Source organism: Rhinoderma darwinii, chromosome 3, assembly GCF_050947455.1.
Source record: "Rhinoderma darwinii isolate aRhiDar2 chromosome 3, aRhiDar2.hap1, whole genome shotgun sequence".
Lineage (NCBI taxonomy): Eukaryota > Metazoa > Chordata > Amphibia > Anura > Rhinodermatidae > Rhinoderma > Rhinoderma darwinii.
In genome coordinates, this window is record NC_134689.1 from 261,613,203 (window position 1) to 261,633,532 (window position 20,330).

The window sequence follows — 20,330 nt, forward strand, 5'->3', positions numbered from 1 at the left end:
TAATTGGTATCGCCGCGTCCGTAACGACCCAAACTACAAAACTATTATGTAATTTATCCCGCACGGTAAACGCCGTAAAAAAAAACCATGAAAAACAACGCCAGAATCTTTGTTTTTAGGTCACATCTCCTTCCAAAAAATGCTATAAAAAGTGATCAAAAAGTCACATTTACTCCAAAATTGTACCAATAAAAACGGCAATCCGTCCCGCAAAAAATAATCCCTGACACCGCTTTGTGCACGCAAAAATAATAACGTTATGTGTCTTAGAATATGGCGACACAGAAAACAAATGATTTTATAAAAAAAGTGATTTTATTGTGCAAAAGCCGCAATACATAAAAAAAACTATATAAATTTGGTATCGCCGTAATCGTATCGACCCGCAGAATAAAGCTAACATGTAATTTAGGGCGCACTGTGGATGCCGATAAAAAAAAACCAATAAAAGACGATTCCAGAATTGCTTGTTTTTGGTAATTTCCTTTACCAAAAAATGAAATAAAAAGTGATCAAAAAGTCGTATGTGTTCTAAAATGGTACCAATAAAATCTACAGCCCGTCTCGCAAAAAACAAGCCCGCACACCGCCCAATCAACTGAAAAACAAAAAAGTTATGGCACTAGTAATGCGGTGATGAAAAAACATCTCAATGCGCAGGCCGGAGGGGAACATTTCTTCAGTTTCAGGGCCCTAGTATTTAGGAACTAGGAAAGGGAAGGGACATAGCACATCCGCTGGAAGCGAGGGCGCCCGTATTATACCAGCACAAAACTTTCCCAGCAATATTTCCCAAACTACGAAGGAGAAAAAGTCCCCAAAAGGTGCAGAGCGTTACAGAAGGGGGACAAGAAAGAAAACCGTTTATCAGTGTGACACCGGCCTGCGCATAACGGATGGCTTCACATCGTAACACACATCTATGGATAATTGTATTATTTACCCCATTATTATACCCTCTTATTATGCCCTGATGTACCCGCACAGATTACATATACCCTGATGTTCTCCGCACAGATTACATATACCCTGATGTTCTCCGCACAGATTACATATACCCTGATGTTCTCCGCACAGATTACATATGCCACCACATTATAAACTGAATACCAGCAAAACTCAAACAAAACTACCAAGCAAAATCCATGCTCAAAATGGCGGTCTATTCCTTCTTAGCCCTACAGTGTGCCCAAACAGCAATTTATGGCCACAAGTAAGGCATTACCATACCCGGGAGAACCCGCTTAACAATTTATGGGGTAACATTCTCCAGGGGCACAACATCTTGTGCGGTGAATGGGCAGATCAGTGGAAAAATTGCAATTTTCACTTTGCACCATCCACTGCGTATTCATTTCTGAAAAACACCTGTGGAGTCTAAATTCTCACTACATCCCTTGATAAATGCCTTTAGGGGTGTAGTTTCTAAAACGGGGTCACTTTTGTTTGGTACATCAGTGGTTTTGCAAATGCAACATGGCGTCCGCAAACCATTCCAGCAAAATCTACGCTCCGAAAGATAAATACCGCTCCTTTTCTTCTGAATGCTCCCATATACGTAATCAGCCGATTATAACCACATATGGGGTGTTACCGTACTCGGGAGAAATTACTTTACAAATGTTGGGGTGCTTTTTCTTCTCTATTCCTTGTAAAAATGAAAAATGTTGATCTAAAACGACATCTTGTTGGAAAAAAAAATTATTTTTCATTTTCATGGCTTAATTCAGCAAAAAACCTTTGGGATCAAAATTTTCACTATACCCCTAGATGATTCCTCAGGGGGTGCAGTTTCCCAAATTTAGTCAATTTTGGGGTGTTTCCACTGTACTAGTACTACAGGGGCTCAGCAAATGTGACATGGCGCCCAGACACTATCCAAAATCCAAATGGTGCTAGTTCCATTCTGAGCCCTACCGTGTGTCCAAACAGCCGTTTATGACCACATGTGGGGCATTGTTTTACTCGGGAGAAGTTGATTTACTAATTTTATGGTGCTTTTTCTCCTTCAGTCCTTGTGGAAATGAAAAAAAAAAACCTAAACCTACATTTTATTTCAAAAAATGTAGATTTTCATTTTTACGGCCTACTTCCAATAAGTTCTGTAAAACACCTGTGGGGTCAAACTGCTCACTGTACTCCTAGATAATTTCCTCATGGGGTGTAGTTTCCAAAATGGGGTCACTTGTTGGGGGTTTCCACTGTTTTGTCCCCTCAGGGGCTTTGTAAATGCGACATGGCCTCCGCAAACCATTCCTGCTAAATTTGAGTTCCAAAAGCCAAATGGCGCTCTTTCCCTTCTCAGCCTCGCCGTGTGTCCAAACAGCCTTTTATTACTACATGTGGGGTATTGTTTTACTCGGGAGAAATTTCTTTACAAATTTTATGGTGCTTTTTCTCCTTTAGTCCTTGTGGAAATGAAAAAAAATTAGCTAAACCTACATTTTATTTGAAAAAATTTAGATTTTCATTTTCATGGCCTAGTTCCAAAAATGTTTGCAAAAAAACTGGCCGGTCAAAATGCTTGCTACACCCCTAGATAAATTCCTCGAGGGGTATAGTTTCCAAAATGGGGTCACTTGTTGGGGGTTTCCACTGTTTTGTCCCCTAGGGGGCTTTGCAAATGCGACATGGCCTCTGCAAACCATTCCTGCTAAATTTGAGCTCCAAGAGCCAAATGGCGCTCTTTCCATTCTAAGCCCTGCCGTGTGTCCAAATAACCGTTTATTACGACATGTGGGGTATTGTTTTACTCGGGAGAAATTGCTCTACAAATGTTGTGGTGCTTTTTCTACTTTAGTTCTTTTGGAAATGAAAAAAAATTAGCTAAACCTAAATTTTATTTGAAAAAATTTAGATTTTCATTTTCATGGCCTAGTTCCAAACATTTTTGCAAAAAAACTGGCCGGTCAAAATGCTTGCTACACCCCTATATAAATTCCTCGAGGGGTGTAGTTTCCCAAATGGGGTCACTTTTGGGGGGTTTCCACTGTTTTAGTTCCACAAGACCTGTTCAAAGCTGACATGGTGCCTAAAATATATTCTAATAAAAAGGAGGCCCAAAATCCACCAGGTGCTCCTTTGCTTCTGAGGCCGGTGCTTCAGTCCAGTAGCACACTAGAGCCACATGTGGGATATTTCCTAAAACTGCAGAACCTGGGCAATAAATATTGAGTTGCATTTCTTGGGTAAAACATTCTGTGGTACAAAAAAAATGGATTCAAAATGAATTTCTGGAAAAAAATAATGAACTTTGTAAATTTCACCTCTACGTTGCCTTAATTCCTGCGCAATGTCTAAAGGGTTAAGAAACTTTCTAAATGCTGTTTTGAATACTTTGAGGGGTGCATTTTTTAAAATGGGGTGACTTATTGGGGGTTTCTAATATCTAAGGACCTCAAACCCACTTCACAACTGAACTGGCCCCTGTAAAAATAGCATTTTGAAATTTTCTTGAAAATGTGAGAAATTGCTGCTAAAGTTCTAAGCCTTGTAACGTCCTTGAAAAATAAAATGATGTTCAAAAAACGATGCCAATCTAAAGTAGACATATGGGGGATGTTAGTTAGCAACATTTTTGTGTGATATAACTGCCTGTCTTACAAGCAGATACATTTAAATTGAGAAAAATGCAAATTTTTGCAATTTTTCGCTGAATTTTGGTGTTTTTCACAATTAAATACTGAATGTATCGGGCAAATTTTGCCAGTAACATAAAGTCCAATGTGTCACGAGAAAACAATCTCAGAATCACTTGGATAGGTAAAAGCATCCCGGAGTTATTACCACATAAAGTGAAACATGTCAGATTTGAAAAATGAGGCTCTGTCAGGAAGGTCAAAAGCGGCCAAAGAGGGAAGGGGTTAATGGCAGCATTTAATGTACCATATAATGTACTGAAGAAAACTCTTTGTGGGGTGGAATGGAAAACACAAAAGCAATTTGTCCAATGCTTTTTGAGTAGTAAAAATTGCAAGTTTATTTTATTATTCAAGTTAATAGGATATCAATATGAATACACGTTTGCATGTATTTTCTACTGACGTGACGTGAATCTTTGGTGTAAAAGTGGCCTGTTAGCTCAGTTGGTTAGAGCGTGGTGCTAATAACGCCAAGGTCACGGGTTCGATCCCCGTACGTGCCATGGAAGCTCACTTTTGTTACATGCCTGTTACAGAGTTGAATAGTTGATAATATTGAAAAAAGGTCCATCAAATTCAACCTATAAACCTGCCGTGTTAATCCAGAGGAAGGCAAAAACTGTCTTGGAGTGCATTCCAATGTTGTCATTAGGGGAAAAATTCCTCCCTTACTCCAAATATGGCTATTAGAATAAATTCCTGGATCAAATTTCCATCTCCAGAATCTGGTACAAATATGATGAAATTTTATATTTTTCAAAAAAACACTTTTCAATGTGGCAGAGAGTTCAATCGTCGAACTGCTCTTACAGTAAAGAATCCCCGTCTGTGATGAGGTCCTTTAATTACCTTGCTTTCCCTTCTTTGCACGCATTCTAGTTCAGCAATGTCCTTCTCATACACAGGTGCTCAAAACTGTACACAATATTCGATGTATGGTGTAACCGGTGATTTATAGAAATGCAGAGTTTGTTGCATGAAATCATCTTAGAGGTTCAATTTCAACCTTAAGGACAAAAATAATATCTTGATTTTGCCTCTTTGTATTCCGATAGTCATAACTTTATTATTTTTCCGTCCTCATAGTCATATAAGGGCTTGTTTTTAGCGAGACAAGTTCTTGTTTTTAATGGCAGCATTTAATGTACCATATAATGTACTGAAAGAAAACTCTTTGTGGGGTGGAATGGAAAACACAAAAGCAATTTGTCCAATGCTTTTTGAGTAGTAAAAATTGCAAGTTTATTTTATTATTCAGGTTAATAGGATATCAATATGAATACACGTTTGCATGTATTTTCTACTGACGTGACGTGAATCTTTGGTGTAAAAGTGGCCGGTTAGCTCAGTTGGTTAGCGCGTGGTGCTAATAACGCCAAGGTCACGGGTTCGATCCCCGTACGGGCCATGTAAGCTCACTTTTGTTACATGCTTGTTACAGAGTTGAATAGTTGATAATATTGAAAAAAGGTCCATCAAATTCAACCTATAAACCTGCCGTGTTGATCCAGAGGAAGGCAAAAACTGTCTTAGAGTGCATTCCAATGTTGTCATTAGGGGAAAAATTCCTCCCTTACTCCAAATATGGCTATTAGAATAAATTCCTGGATCAAAGTTCCATCTCCAGAATCTGGTACAAATATGATGAAATTTTATATTTTTCAAAAAACCACTTTTCAATGTGGCAGAGAGTTCAATCGTCGAACTGCTCTTACAGTAAAGAATCCCCGTCTGTGATGAGGTCCTTTAATTACCTTGCTTTCCCTTCTTTGCACGCATTCTAGTTCAGCAATGTCCTTCTCATACACAGGTGCTCAAAACTGTACACAATATTCCATGTATGGTCTAACCGGTGATTTATAGAAATGCAGAGTTTGTTGCATGAAATCATCTTAGAGGTCCAATTTCAACCTTAAGGACAAAAATAATATCTTGATTTTGCCTCTTTGTATTCCGATAGTCATAACTTTATTATTTTTCGGCCTCATAGTCATATAAGGGATTGTTTTTAGCGAGACAAGTTCTTGTTTTTAATGGCAGCATTTAATGTACCATATAATGTACTGAAGAAAACTCTTTGTGGGGTGGAATGGAAAACACAAAAGCAATTTGTCCAATGCTTTTTGAGTAGTAAAAATTGCAAGTTTATTTTATTATTCAGGTTAATAGGATATCAATATGAATACACGTTTGCATGTATTTTCTACTGACGTGACGTGAATCTTTGGTGTAAAAGTGGCCGGTTAGCTCAGTTGGTTAGAGCGTGGTGCTAATAACGCCAAGGTCACGGGTTTGGTCACCTTATGGGCCATGGAAGCTCACTTTTGTTACATGCTTGTTACAGAGTTGAATAGTTGATAATATTGAAAAAAGGTCCATCAAATTCAACCTATAAACCTGCCGTGTTGATCCAGAGGAAGGCAAAAACTGTCTTGGAGTGCATTCCAATGTTGTCATTAGGGGAAAAATTCCTCCCTTACTCCAAATATGGCTATTAGAATAAATTCCTGGATCAAAGTTCCATCTCCAGAATCTGGTACAAATATGATGAAATTTTATATTTTTCAAAAAAACACTTTTCAATGTGGCAGAGAGTTCAATCGTCAAACTGCTCTTACAGTAAAGAATCCCCGTCTGTGATGAGGTCCTTTAATTACCTTGCTTTCCCTTCTTTGCACGCATTCTAGTTCAGCAATGTCCTTCTCATACACAGGTGCTCAAAACTGTACACAATATTCCATGTATGGTGTAACCGGTGATTTATAGAAATGCAGAGTTTGTTGCATGAAATCATCTTAGAGGTTCAATTTCAACCTTAAGGACAAAAATAATATCTTGATTTTGCCTCTTTGTATTCCGATAGTCATAACTTTATTATTTTTCCGTCCTCATAGTCATATAAGGGCTTGTTTTTAGCGAGACAAGTTCTTGTTTTTAATGGCAGCATTTAATGTACCATATAATGTACTGAAAGAAAACTCTTTGTGGGGTGGAATGGAAAACACAAAAGCAATTTGTCCAATGCTTTTTGAGTAGTAAAAATTGCAAGTTTATTTTATTATTCAGGTTAATAGGATATCAATATGAATACACGTTTGCATGTATTTTCTACTGACGTGACGTGAATCTTTGGTGTAAAAGTGGCTGGTTAGCTCAGTTGGTTAGAGCGTGGTGCTAATAACGCCAAGTCACGGGTTCGATCCCCGTACGGGCCATGGAAGCTCACTTTTGTTACAGAGTTGAATAGTTGATACTATTGAAAAAAGGTCCATCAAATTCAACCTATAAACCTGCCGTGTTGATCCAGAGGAAGGCAAAAACTGTCTTGGAGTGCATTCCAATGTTGTCATTAGGGGAAAAATTCCTCCCTTACTCCAAATATGGCTATTAGAATAAATTCCTGGATCAAAGTTCCATCTCCAGAATCTGGTACAAATATGATGAAATTTTATATTTTTCAAAAAAACACTTTTCAATGTGGCAGAGAGTTCAATCGTCAAACTGCTCTTACAGTAAAGAATCCCCGTCTGTGATGAGGTCCTTTAATTACCTTGCTTTCCCTTCTTTGCACGCATTCTAGTTCAGCAATGTCCTTCTCATACACAGGTGCTCAAAACTGTACACAATATTCCATGTATGGTGTAACCGGTGATTTATAGAAATGCAGAGTTTGTTGCATGAAATCATCTTAGAGGTTCAATTTCAACCTTAAGGACAAAAATAATATCTTGATTTTGCCTCTTTGTATTCCGATAGTCATAACTTTATTATTTTTCCGTCCTCATAGTCATATAAGGGCTTGTTTTTAGCGAGACAAGTTCTTGTTTTTAATGGCAGCATTTAATGTACCATATAATGTACTGAAGAAAACTCTTTGTGGGGTGGAATGGAAAACACAAAAGCAATTTGTCCAATGCTTTTTGAGTAGTAAAAATTGCAAGTTTATTTTATTATTCAGGTTAATAGGATATCAATATGAATACACGTTTGCATGTATTTTCTACTGACGTGACGTGAATCTTTGGTGTAAAAGTGGCCGTTTAGCTCAGTTGGTTAGAGCGTGGTGCTAATAACGCCAAGGTCACGGGTTCGATCCCCGTACGGGCCATGGAAGCTCACTTTTGTTACAGAGTTGAATAGTTGATAATATTGAAAAAAGGTCCATCAAATTCAACCTATAAACCTGCCGTGTTGATCCAGAGGAAGGCAAAAACTGTCTTGGAGTGCATTCCAATGTTGTCATTAGGGGAAAAATTCCTCCCTTACTCCAAATATGGCTATTAGAATAAATTCCTGGATCAAAGTTCCATCTCCAGAATCTGGTACAAATATGATGAAATTTTATATTTTTCAAAAAAACACTTTTCAATGTGGCAGAGAGTTCAATCGTCGAACTGCTCTTACAGTAAAGAATCCCCGTCTGTGATGAGGTCCTTTAATTACCTTGCTTTCCCTTCTTTGCACGCATTCTAGTTCAGCAATGTCCTTCTCTTACACAGGTGCTCAAAACTGTACACAATATTCCATGTATGGTCTAACCGGTGATTTATAGAAATGCAGAGTTTGTTGCATGAAATCATCTTAGAGGTTCAATTTCAACCTTAAGGACAAAAATAATATCTTGATTTTGCCTCTTTGTATTCTGATAGTCATAACTTTATTATTTTTCCGTCCTCATAGTCATATAAGGGCTTGTTTTTAGCGAGACAAGTTCTTGTTTTTAATGGCAGCATTTAATGTACCATATAATGTACTGAAAGAAAACTCTTTGTGGGGTGGAATGGAAAAATAATATCTTGATTTTGCCTCTTTGTATTCCGATAGTCATAACTTTATTATTTTTCCGTCCTCATAGTCATATAAGGGCTTGTTTTTAGCGAGACAAGTTCTTGTTTTTAATGGCAGCATTTAATGTACCATATAATGTACTGAAGAAAACTCTTTGTGGGGTGGAATGGAAAACACAAAAGCAATTTGTCCAATGCTTTTTGAGTAGTAAAAATTGCAAGTTTATTTTATTATTCAGGTTAATAGGATATCAATATGAATACACGTTTGCATGTATTTTCTACTGACGTGACGTGAATCTTTGGTGTAAAAGTGGCCGGTTAGCTCAGTTGGTTAGAGCGTGGTGCTAATAACGCCAAGGTCACGGGTTCGATCCCCGTACGGGCCATGGAAGCTCACTTTTGTTACAGAGTTGAATAGTTGATAATATTGAAAAAAGGTCCATCAAATTCAACCTATAAACCTGCCGTGTTGATCCAGAGGAAGGCAAAAACTGTCTTGGAGTGCATTCCAATGTTGTCATTAGGGGAAAAATTCCTCCCTTACTCCAAATATGGCTATTAGAATAAATTCCTGGATCAAAGTTCCATCTCCAGAATCTGGTACAAATATGATGAAATTTTATATTTTTCAAAAAAACACTTTTCAATGTGGCAGAGAGTTCAATCGTCGAACTGCTCTTACAGTAAAGAATCCCCGTCTGTGATGAGGTCCTTTAATTACCTTGCTTTCCCTTCTTTGCACGCATTCTAGTTCAGCAATGTCCTTCTCATACACAGGTGCTCAAAACTGTACACAATATTCCATGTATGGTCTAACCGGTGATTTATAGAAATGCAGAGTTTGTTGCATGAAATCATCTTAGAGGTCCAATTTCAACCTTAAGGACAAAAATAATATCTTGATTTTGCCTCTTTGTATTCCGATAGTCATAACTTTATTATTTTTCCGTCCTCATAGTCATATAAGGGCTTGTTTTTTGCGAGACAAGTTCTTGTTTTTAATGGCAGCATTTAATGTACCATATAATGTACTGAAAGAAAACTCTTTGTGGGGTGGAATGGAAAACACAAAAGCAATTTGTCCAATGCTTTTTGAGTAGTAAAAATTGCAAGTTTATTTTATTATTCAGGTTAATAGGATATCAATATGAATACACGTTTGCATGTATTTTCTACTGACGTGACGTGAATCTTTGGTGTAAAAGTGGCCAGTTAGCTCAGTTGGTTAGAGTTTTCTTTCAGTACATTATATGGTACATTAAATGCTGCCATTAAAAACAAGAACTTGTCTCGCAAAAAACAAGCCCTTATATGACTATGAGGACGGAAAAATAATAAAGTTATGACTATCGGAATACAAAGAGGCAAAATCAAGATATTATTTTTGTCCTTAAGGTTGAAATTGGACCTCTAAGATGATTTCATGCAACAAACTCTGCATTTCTATAAATAACGCCAAGGTCACGGGTTCGATCCCCGTACGGGCCATAGAAGCTCAATTTTGTTACATGCTTGTTACAGAGTTGAATAGTTGATAATATTGAAAAAAGGTCCATCAAATTCAACCTATAAACCTGCCGTGTTGATCCAGAGGAAGGCAAAAACTGTCTTGGAGTGCATTCCAATTTTCTCATTAGGGGAAAAATTCCACCCTTACTCCAAATATGGCTATTAGAATAAATTCCTGGATCAAAGTTCCATCTCCAGAATCTGGTACAAATATGATGAAATTTTATATTTTTCAAAAAAACACTTTTCAATGTGGCAGAGAGTTCAATCGTCGAACTGCTCTTACAGTAAAGAATCCCCGTCTGTGATGAGGTCCTTTAATTACCTTGCTTTCCCTTCTTTGCACGCATTCTAGTTCAGCAATGTCCTTCTCATACACAGGTGCTCAAAACTGTACACAATATTCCATGTATGGTCTAACCGGTGATTTATAGAAATGCAGAGTTTGTTGCATGAAATCATCTTAGAGGTCCAATTTCAACCTTAAGGACAAAAATAATATCTTGATTTTGCCTCTTTGTATTCCGATAGTCATAACTTTATTATTTTTCCGTCCTCATAGTCATATAAGGGCTTGTTTTTAGCGAGACAATTTCTTGTTTTTAATGGCAGTATTTAATGTACCATATAATGTACTGAAAGAAAACTCTTTGTGGGGTGGAATGGAAAACACAAAAGCAATTTGTCCAATGCTTTTTGAGTAGTAAAAATTTCAAGTTTATTTTATTATTCAGGTTAATAGGATATCAATATGAATACACGTTTGCATGTATTTTCTACTGACGTGACGTGAATCTTTGGTGTAAAAGTGGCCGGTTAGCTCAGTTGGTTAGAGCGTGGTGCTAATAACACTAAGGTCACGGGTTCGGGCCATGGTAGCTCACTTTTGTTACATGCTTGTTACAGAGTTGAATAGTTGATAATATTGAAAAAAGGTCCATCAAATTCAACCTGTAAACCTGCCGTGTTGATCCAGAGGAAGGCAAAAACTGTATTGGAGTGCATTCCAATGTTGTCATTAGGGGAAAAATTCCTCCCTTACTCCAAATATGGCTATTAGAATAAATTCCTGGATCAAAGTTCCATCTCCAGAATCTGGTACAAATATGATGAAATTTTATATTTTTCAAAAAAACACTTTTCAATGTGGCAGAGAGTTCAATCGTCGAACTGCTCTTACAGTAAAGAATCCCCGTCTGTGATGAGGTCCTTTAATTACCTTGCTTTCCCTTCTTTGCACGCATTCTAGTTCAGCAATGTCCTTCTCATACACAGGTGCTCAAAACTGTACACAATATTCCATGTATGGTCTAACCGGTGATTTATAGAAATGCAGAGTTTGTTGCATGAAATCATCTTAGAGGTCCACTTTCAACCTTAAGGACAAAAATAATATCTTGATTTTGCCTCTTTGTATTCCGATAGTCATAACTTTATTATTTTTCCGTCCTATTTATATTTTAAATTTTATATTTTTCAAAAAAACACTTTTCAATGTGGCAGAGAGTTCAATCGTAGAACTTCTCTTACAGTAAAGAATCCCCATCTGTGATGAGGTCCTTTAACCCCTTAACGCCGAAGGACGGATATATCCGTCCTCAGCAGCTGCTAGTTCGCGCAGGAGGACGGATATATCCGTCCTGTGATCGCGCGGGTACTGACAGTTTACCCACGCGATCAGCGGCAGGAGCACGGCTGTTATACACAGCCTGGCTCCTGCTGCAACTGCCGGAATCGAAGCACGCGCCGATTCCGGCAGTTTAACCCATTAAATGCCGCTGTCAACAGTGACAGCGGCATTTAATGTGTTTGACAGAAGGGGGAACTCCCTCTGTCTCCCGATCGGCGCCCCCGCAAACAAATCGCGGGTCTCCGTCGGGTTTCCATGACAGCCGGGGGTCTAACAAAGACCCCCAGGTCTGTCTTCAGCATCTGCCTGTTAGGCGATGCCAGAGGCATGACCTAACAGGTTGCCTGTCAGTTTTACACTGACAGGCAATAATGCTTTGGTATACGAAGTATACCAAAGCATTATATATGCGATCTGCACATCGCATAGTGAAGTCCCCTGGTGGGACTAAAAAAAAAAAAGTAAAACCGTTAAATAAAGTTTGTGAAAAAAAAAATAAAAAAAATTACAGTCAAAGTCAAATAAAACTACTTTTTTGCCCCAAAAAGTGGTTTTATTTAATAAAACGGTCAAAACAAATCACACATACACATATATGGTATCCCCGCGATTGTAACAACTTGACCAATAAAATGAACACATTAATTAAACCGCCGGATGAACGGCGTCCAAAGAAAACGCAAAAAACAACGGCAAAATTCTCTCTTTTCTCCCATTCCCCCCATAAAAAATAAAATAAAAGTTCATCTATAAGTCCTATGTACCCCAAAATAGTACTAATGAAAACTACACATTGTCCCGCAAAAATCAAGCCCACGTACGGCCACATCGACGGAAAAATAAAAAAATGACGGCTCTTGGAACGCGGCGATGCAAAAACAAGTAATTTTTTTCTAAAAGGGTTTTTATTGTGCAAACGTAGAAAAAACATATAAAACCTTTATACATTTGGTATCCCTGTAATCGTGCCGACCCATAGAATAAAGTTAACATGTTATTTACGCTGCATAGTAAACGGCGTAAATTTATAACGTGAAAATTAATGCTGGAATAGCTGCTTATTTTCAATTCTCTCCTAAAATAAAGTTAATAAAAGTTAATCAATATGTTATAAGCATCTAAAAATGGTACAATTACAAAATACAACTCGTCCCGGAAAAAACAAGCCCTTATACGGCTATATAGACGGAATACAAAAACAGTTACGACTCTTGGAATGCGACCGTGGAAAAACAAAAAATAATCCTTGGTCATTAACGTGCAAAATGGCCCGGTCATTAAGGGGTTAATTACCTTGCTTTCCCTTCTTTGCACGCATTGTAGTTCAGCAATGTCCTTCTCATACGCAGGTGCTCAAAACTGTACACAATATTCCATGTATGGTCTAACCGGTGATTTATAGAAATGCAGAGTTTATTGCATGAAATCATCTTAGAGGTCCAATTTCAACCTTAAGGACAAAAATAATATCTTGATTTTGCCTCTTTGTATTCCGATAGTCATAACTTTATTATTTTTCCGTCCTCATAGTCATATAAGGGCTTGTTTTTAGCGAGACAAGTTCTTGTTTTTAATGGCAGCATTTAATGTACCATATAATGTACTGAAAGAAAACTCTTTGTGGGGTGGAATGGAAAACACAAAAGCAATTTGTCCAATGCTTTTTGAGTAGTAAAAATTGCAAGTTTATTTTATTATTCAGGTTAATAGGATATCAATATGAATACACGTTTGCATGTATTTTCTACTGACGTGACGTGAATCTTTGGTGTAAAAGTGGCCGGTTAGCTCAGTTGGTTAGAGCGTGGTGCTAATAACGCCAAGGTCACGGGTTCGATCCCCGTACGGGCCATGGAAGCTCACTTTTGTTACAGAGTTGAATAGTTGATAATATTGAAAAAAGGTCCATCAAATTCAACCTATAAACCTGCCGTGTTGATCCAGAGGAAGGCAAAAACTGTCTTGGAGTGCATTCCAATGTTGTCATTAGGGGAAAAATTCCTCCCTTACTCCAAATATGGCTATTAGAATAAATTCCTGGATCAAAGTTCCATCTCCAGAATCTGGTACAAATATGATGAAATTTTATATTTTTCAAAAAAACACTTTTCAATGTGGCAGAGAGTTCAATCGTCGAACTTCTCTTACAGTAAAGAATCCCCGTCTGTGATGAGGTCCTTTAATTACCTTGCTTTCCCTTCTTTGCACGCATTCTAGTTCAGCAATGTCCTTCTCATACACAGGTGCTTAAAACTGTACACAATATTCCATGTATGGTCTAACCGGTGATTTATAGAAATGCAGAGTTTGTTGCATGAAATCATCTTAGAGGTCCAATTTCAACCTTAAGGACAAAAATAATATCTTGATTTTGCCTCTTTGTATTCCGATAGTCATAACTTTATTATTTTTCCGTCCTCATAGTCATATAAGGGCTTGTTTTTAGCGAGACAAGTTCTTGTTTTTAATGGCAGCATTTAATGTACCATATAATGTACTGAAAGAAAACTCTTTGTGGGGTGGAATGGAAAACACAAAAGCAATTTGTCCAATGCTTTTTGAGTAGTAAAAATTGCAAGTTTATTTTATTATTCAGGTTAATAGGATATCAATATGAATACACGTTTGCATGTATTTTCTACTGACGTGACGTGAATCTTTGGTGTAACAGTGGCCGGTTAGCTCAGTTGGTTAGAGCGTGGTGCTAATAACGCTAAGGTCACGGGTTCGGGCCATGGTAGCTCACTTTTGTTACATGCTTGTTACAGAGTTGAATAGTTGATAATATTGAAAAAAGGTCCATCAAATTCAACCTGTAAACCTGCCGTGTTGATCCAGAGGAAGGCAAAAACTGTCTTGGAGTGCATTCCAATGTTGTCATTAGGGGAAAAATTCCTCCCTTACTCCAAATATGGCTATTAGAATAAATTCCTGGATCAAAGTTCCATCTCCAGAATCTGGTACAAATATGATGAAATTTTATATTTTTCAAAAAAACACTTTTCAATGTGGCAGAGAGTTCAATCGTCGAACTTCTCTTACAGTAAAGAATCCCCGTCTGTGATGAGGTCCTTTAATTACCTTGCTTTCCCTTCTTTGCACGCATTCTAGTTCAGCAATGTCTTTCTCATACACAGGTGCTCAAAACTGTACACAATATTCCATGTATGGTCTAACCGGTGATTTATAGAAATGCAGAGTTTGTTGCATGAAATCATCTTAGAGGTCCAATTTCAACCTTAAGGACAAAAATAATATCTTGATTTTGCCTCTTTGTATTCCGATAGTCATAACTTTATTATTTTTCCGTCCTCATAGTCATATAAGGGCTTGTTTTTAGCGAGACAATTTCTTGTTTTTAATGGCAGTATTTAATGTACCATATAATGTACTGAAAGAAAACTCTTTGTGGGGTGGAATGGAAAACACAAAAGCAATTTGTCCAATGCTTTTTGAGTAGTAAAAATTGCAAGTTTATTTTATTATTCAGGTTAATAGGATATCAATATGAATACACGTTTGCATGTATTTTCTACTAACGTGACGTGAATCTTTGGTGTAAAAGAGGCTGGTTAGCTCAGTTGGTTAGAGCGTGGTGCTAATAACGCCAAGGTCACGGGTTCGATCCCCATATGGGCCATGGAAGCTCACTTTTGTTACATGCTTGTTACAGAGTTGAATAGTTGATAATATTGAAAAAAGGTCCATCAAATTCAACCTATAAACCTGCCGTGTTGATCCAGAGGAAGGCAAAAACTGTCTTGGAGTGCATTCCAATGTTGTCATTAGGGGAAAAAATCCTCCCTTACTCCAAATATGGCTATTAGAATAAATTCCTGGATCAAAGTTCCATCTCCAGAATCTGGTACAAATATGATGACATTTTATATTTTTCAAAAAAACACTTTTCAATGTGGCAGAGAGTTCAATCGTCGAACTGCTCTTACAGTAAAGAATCCCCGTCTGTGATGAGGTCCTTTAATTACCTTGCTTTCCCTTCTTTGCACGCATTCTAGTTCAGCAATGTCCTTCTCATACACAGGTGCTCAAAACTGTACACAATATTCGATGTATGGTGTAACCGGTGATTTATAGAAATGCAGAGTTTGTTGCATGAAATCATCTTAGAGGTTCAATTTCAACCTTAAGGACAAAAATAATATCTTGATTTTGCCTCTTTGTATTCCGATAGTCATAACTTTATTATTTTTCCGTCCTCATAGTCATATAAGGGCTTGTTTTTAGCGAGACAAGTTCTTGTTTTTAATGGCAGCATTTAATGTACCATATAATGTACTGAAGAAAACTCTTTGTGGGGTGGAATGGAAAACACAAAAGCAATTTGTCCAATGATTTTTGAGTAGTAAAAATTGCAAGTTTATTTTATTATTCAGGTTAATAGGATATCAATATGAATACACGTTTGCATGTATTTTCTACTGACGTGACGTGAATCTTTGGTGTAAAAGTGGCTGGTTAGCTCAGTTGGTTAGAGCGTGGTGCTAATAATGCCAAGGTCATGGGTTCGATCCCTGTACGGGCCATGGAAGCTCACTTTTGTTACGTGCTTGTTACAGAGTTGAATAGTTGATAATATTGAAAAAAGGTCCATCAAATTCAACCTATAAACCTGCCGTGTTGATCCAGAGGAAGGCAAAAACTGTCTTGGAGTGCATTCCAATGTTGTCATTAGGGGAAAAATTCCTCCCTTACTCCAAATATGGCTATTAGAATAAATTCCTGGATCAAAGTTCCATCTCCAGAATCTGGAACAAATATGATGAAATTTTATATTTTTCAAAAAAACACTTTTCAATGTGGCAGAGAGTTCAATCGTCGAACTGCTCTTACAGTAAAGAATCCCCGTCTGTGATGAGGTCCTTTAATTACCTTGCTTTCCCTTCTTTGCACGCATTCTAGTTCAGCAATGTCCTTCTCATACACAGGTGCTCAAAACTGTACACAATATTCCATGTATGGTCTAACCGGTGATTTATAGAAATGCAGAGTTTGTTGCATGAAATCATCTTAGAGGTCCAATTTCAACCTTAAGGACAAAAATAATATCTTGATTTTGCCTCTTTGTATTCCGATAGTCATAACTTTATTATTTTTCCGTCCTCATAGTCATATAAGGGCTTGTTTTTAGCGAGACAAGTTCTTGTTTTTAATGGCAGCATTTAATGTACCATATAATGTACTGAAGAAAACTCTTTGTGGGGTGGAATGGAAAACACAAAAGCAATTTGTCCAATGATTTTTGAGTAGTAAAAATTGCAAGTTTATTTTATTATTCAGGTTAATAGGATATCAATATGAATACACGTTTGCATGTATTTTCTACTGACGTGACGTGAATCTTTGGTGTAAAAGTGGCTGGTTAGCTCAGTTGGTTAGAGCGTGGTGCTAATAATGCCAAGGTCATGGGTTCGATCCCTGTACGGGCCATGGAAGCTCACTTTTGTTACGTGCTTGTTACAGAGTTGAATAGTTGATAATATTGAAAAAAGGTCCATCAAATTCAACCTATAAACCTGCCGTGTTGATCCAGAGGAAGGCAAAAACTGTCTTGGAGTGCATTCCAATGTTGTCATTAGGGGAAAATTCCTCCCTTACTCCAAATATGGCTATTAGAATAAATTCCTGGATCAAAGTTCCATCTCCAGAATCTGGAACAAATATGATGAAATTTTATATTTTTCAAAAAAACACTTTTCAATGTGGCAGAGAGTTCAATCGTCGAACTGCTCTTACAGTAAAGAATCCCCGTCTGTGATGAGGTCCTTTAATTACCTTGCTTTCCCTTCTTTGCACGCATTCTAGTTCAGCAATGTCCTTCTCATACACAGGTGCTTAAAACTGTACACAATATTCCATGTATGGTCTAACCGGTGATTTATAGAAATGCAGTGTTTGTTGCATGAAATCATCTTAGAGGTCCAATTTCAACCTTAAGGACAAAAATAATATCTTGATTTTGCCTCTTTGTATTCCGATAGTCATAACTTTATTATTTTTCCGTCCTCATAGTCATATAAGGGCTTGTTTTTAGCGAGACAAGTTCTTGTTTTTAATGGCAGCATTTAATGTACCATATAATGTACTGAAGAAAACTCTTTGTGGGTGGAATGGAAAACACAAAAGCAATTTGTCCAATGCTTTTTGAGTAGTAAAAATTGCAAGTTTATTTTATTATTCAGGTTAATAGGATATCAATATGAATACACGTTTGCATGTATTTTCTACTGACGTGACGTGAATCTTTGGTGTAAAAGTGGCCGGTTAGCTTAGTTGGTTAGAGCGTGGTGCTAATAACGCCAAGGTCGCGGGTTCGATCCCCGTATGGGCCATGGACGCTCACTTTGGTTACATGCTTGTTACAGAGCTGAATAGTTGATAATATTGAAAAAAGGTCCATCAAATTCAACCTATAAACCTGCCGTGTTGATCCAGAGGAAGGCAAAAACTGTCTTGGAGTGCATTCCAATGTTGTCATTAGGGGAAAAATTCCTCCCTTACTCCAAATATGGCTATTAGAATAAATTCCTGGATCAAAGTTCCATCTCCAGAATCTGGAACAAATATGATGAAATTTTATATTTTTCAAAAAAACACTTTTCAATGTGGCAGAGAGTTCAATCGTCGAACTGCTCTTACAGTAAAGAATCCCCGTCTGTGATGAGGTCCTTTAATTACCTTGCTTTCCCTTCTTTGCACGCATTCTAGTTCAGCAATGTCCTTCTCATACACAGGTGCTTAAAACTGTACACAATATTCCATGTATGGTCTAACCGGTGATTTATAGAAATGCAGAGTTTGTTGCATGAAATCATCTTAGAGGTCCAATTTCAACCTTAAGGACAAAAATAATATCTTGATTTTGCCTCTTTGTATTCCGATAGTCATAACTTTATTATTTTTCCGTCCTCATAGTCATATAAGGGCTTGTTTTTAGCGAGACAAGTTCTTGTTTTTAATGGCAGCATTTAATGTACCATATAATGTACTGAAGAAAACTCTTTGTGGGGTGGAATGGAAAACACAAAAGCAATTTGTCCAATGCTTTTTGAGTAGTAAAAATTGCAAGTTTATTTTATTATTCAGGTTAATAGGATATCAATATGAATACACGTTTGCATGTATTTTCTACTGACGTGACGTGAATCTTTTGTGTAAAAGTGGCCGATTAGCTCAGTTGGTTAGAGCGTGGTGCTAATAACGCCAAGGTCACGGGTTTCTATCCCCGTATGGGCCATGAAAGCTCACTTTTGTTACATGCTTGTTACAGAGTTGAATAGTTGATAATATTGAAAAAAGGTCCATCAAATTCAACCTATAAACCTGCCGTGTTGATCCAGAGGAAGGCAAAAACTGTCTTGGAGTGCATTCCAATGTTGTCATTAGGGGAAAAATTCCTCCCTTACTCCAAATATGGCTATTAGAATAAATTCCTGGATCAAAGTTCCATCTCCAGAATCTGGAACAAATATGATGAAATTTTATATTTTTCAAAAAAACACTTTTCAATGTGGCAGAGAGTTCAATCGTCGAACTGCTCTTACAGTAAAGAATCCCCGTCTGTGATGAGGTCCTTTAATTACCTTGCTTTCCCTTCTTTGCACGCATTCTAGTTCAGCAATGTCCTTCTCATACACAGGTGCTTAAAACTGTACACAATATTCCATGTATGGTCTAACCGGTGATTTATAGAAATGCAGAGTTTGTTGCATGAAATCATCTTAGAGGTCCAATTTCAACCTTAAGGACAAAAATAATATCTTGATTTTGCCTCTTTGTATTCCGATAGTCATAACTTTATTATTTTTCCGTCCTCATAGTCATATAAGGGCTTGTTTTTAGCGAGACAAGTTCTTGTTTTTAATGGCAGCATTTAATGTACCATATAATGTACTGAAGAAAACTCTTTGTGGGTGGAATGGAAAACACAAAAGCAATTTGTCCAATGCTTTTTGAGTAGTACAAATTTCAAGTTTATTTTATTATTCAGGTTAATAGGATATCAATATGAATACACGTTTGCATGTATTTTCTACTGACGTGACGTGAATCTTTGGTGTAAAAGTGGCCGGTTAGCTCAGTTGGTTAGAGCGTGGTGCTAATAACGCCAAGGTCACGGGTTCGATCCCCGTATGGGCCATGGAAGCTCACTTTTGTTACATGCTTGTTACAGAGTTGAATAGTTGATAATATTGAAAAAAGGTCCATCAAATTCAACCTATAAACCTGCCGTGTTGATCCAGAGGAAGGCAAAAACTGTCTTGGAGTGCATTCCAATGTTGTCATTAGGGGAAAAATTCCTCCCTTACTCCAAATATGGCTATTAGAATAAATTCCTGGATCAAAGTTCCATCTCCAGAATCTGGTACAAATATGATGAAATTTTATATTTTTCAAAAAAACACTTTTCAATGTGGCAGAGAGTTCAATCGTCGAACTGCTCTTACAGTAAAGAATCCCCGTCTGTGATGAGGTCCTTTAATTACCTTGCTTTCCCTTCTTTGCACGCATTCTAGTTCAGCAATGTCCTTCTCATACACAGGTGCTTAAAACTGTACACAATATTCCATGTATGGTCTAACCGGTGATTTATAGAAATGCAGAGTTTGTTGCATGAAATCATCTTAGAGGTCCAATTTCAACCTTAAGGACAAAAATAATATCTTGATTTTGCCTCTTTGTATTCCGATAGTCATAACTTTATTATTTTTCCGTCCTCATAGTCATATAAGGGCTTGTTTT

General features: G+C 37.3%; 6 non-coding genes across 6 annotated transcripts; all 6 read left to right on the forward strand.

Moving 5' to 3' along the window:
* The first annotated feature begins 4,070 nt into the window (after positions 1-4,070).
* TRNAI-AAU (transfer RNA isoleucine (anticodon AAU)) lies at positions 4,071-4,144 on the forward strand. The gene has a single exon. It is a non-coding gene; the product is annotated as a tRNA-Ile (tRNA).
* A 2,639-nt stretch (positions 4,145-6,783) lies between these two features.
* TRNAI-AAU (transfer RNA isoleucine (anticodon AAU)) lies at positions 6,784-6,856 on the forward strand. The gene has a single exon. It is a non-coding gene; the product is annotated as a tRNA-Ile (tRNA).
* Positions 6,857-8,743: 1,887 nt separating this feature from the next.
* TRNAI-AAU (transfer RNA isoleucine (anticodon AAU)) lies at positions 8,744-8,817 on the forward strand. Its single transcript has one exon. It is a non-coding gene; the product is annotated as a tRNA-Ile (tRNA).
* A 4,531-nt stretch (positions 8,818-13,348) lies between these two features.
* TRNAI-AAU (transfer RNA isoleucine (anticodon AAU)) lies at positions 13,349-13,422 on the forward strand. Its single transcript has one exon. It is a non-coding gene; the product is annotated as a tRNA-Ile (tRNA).
* Positions 13,423-17,846: 4,424 nt separating this feature from the next.
* Positions 17,847-17,920, forward strand: TRNAI-AAU (transfer RNA isoleucine (anticodon AAU)). Its single transcript has one exon. It is a non-coding gene; the product is annotated as a tRNA-Ile (tRNA).
* A 1,734-nt stretch (positions 17,921-19,654) lies between these two features.
* TRNAI-AAU (transfer RNA isoleucine (anticodon AAU)) lies at positions 19,655-19,728 on the forward strand. The gene has a single exon. It is a non-coding gene; the product is annotated as a tRNA-Ile (tRNA).
* Positions 19,729-20,330: the final 602 nt, after the last annotated feature.